This window comes from Colobus angolensis, unplaced genomic scaffold (assembly GCF_000951035.1).
Source record: "Colobus angolensis palliatus isolate OR3802 unplaced genomic scaffold, Cang.pa_1.0 Scaffold325, whole genome shotgun sequence".
Classification (NCBI taxonomy): Eukaryota; Metazoa; Chordata; class Mammalia; order Primates; family Cercopithecidae; genus Colobus; species Colobus angolensis.
This window is the reverse complement of record NW_012116544.1, coordinates 646096-647270: the sequence shown is the minus strand read 5'-3', so window position 1 is coordinate 647270 and position 1175 is coordinate 646096.

The following is a 1175-nucleotide window of genomic DNA, read 5'->3' as shown; positions in this document are numbered from 1 at the left end:
TATTCTCTCACAGTACTGGAGGCCACAGGTGCAGAATCGGTTTTACTGGGCCAGATCAAGGTACCTCCAGGGCTGTGTATTCTCTCACAGTTCTGGAGACCACAAGTCCAGAATCGGTTTTACTGGGCCAGATCAAGGTACCTCTAGGGCTGCGCCTCCTCCAGAGGCTCCAGGGAGAATGCGTTGCCGGCCTCTCCCAGCTCCTGGGGCTGCCGCGTTCCTTGGCTTTGTGGCCGTGTTGCTCCAGTCTCTATGCTGGCTGCAGCCCTCCACTGTCTCCTCAGGAGTTTCCCAAGTTCAGAAAAACCTTCTATTTATACCTTTGTGGTGTAGCGTCAGTAAACAGTGCTTTTCAATTGAGAGATTATTTTTGTATCTAGCAAAATTAGTTTATTAAGACAGATTAATTTGAGATTATAAATTTGAGAGAAAATTTTGAAAATGAATTCCACAGTAAAACAATTGAACTATTTAGGTATTTTGTTTTTAGTTTTAGAGGCAGAGTCTCACTCTGTTACCCAGGCGGGGATGCAGTGGGGCAGTCATGGCTCACTGCATCCTTAAACTCCTGGGCTCAAGCCATCCTCCCACTTTGGCCTCCCAAAGTGCTAGGATTACAGGCATGAGCCACTGTACCTGTCCCCTTCTTTTCTTAAAATTTTTTTTCTTTTAATTAAATTTTAGAGTATATGTCACTTCCCCCTTTGTTTTTGGTGAAACTGTAAGAATGAAAGGGACACTAGCAACTTTTCTGTTAAAAAATAGAAATGGCTGGGCACGGGGACTCATGCATGTAATCCCAGCACTTTCAGAGGCCAAGGCGGGCAGATCGTGAGGTCAGGAGATCGAGACCATCCTGACCAACATGGTGAAACCCTGTGTCTACTAAAATACAAAAAATTAGCCAGGCATGGTGGCACACACCTGTAGTCTCGGCTACTTGGGAGGCTGAGGCAGAAGAATTGCTTGAACCCGGGAGGCAGAGGTTGCAGTGAGCTGAGATTGCACCACTGCACTCCAGCCTGGTGACAGAGCAAGACTCTGTCTCGAAAAAAGAAAAAAAAAAAAAAATGTCCTGTCCGGGTGACCGCAGGAAGCAGAGTCTATTATCCCATGGATTCCAATGGTGAGGTTACTTTAACCCCTGGGGTCTGGAAGAGGCCTGGGGCAGGCTA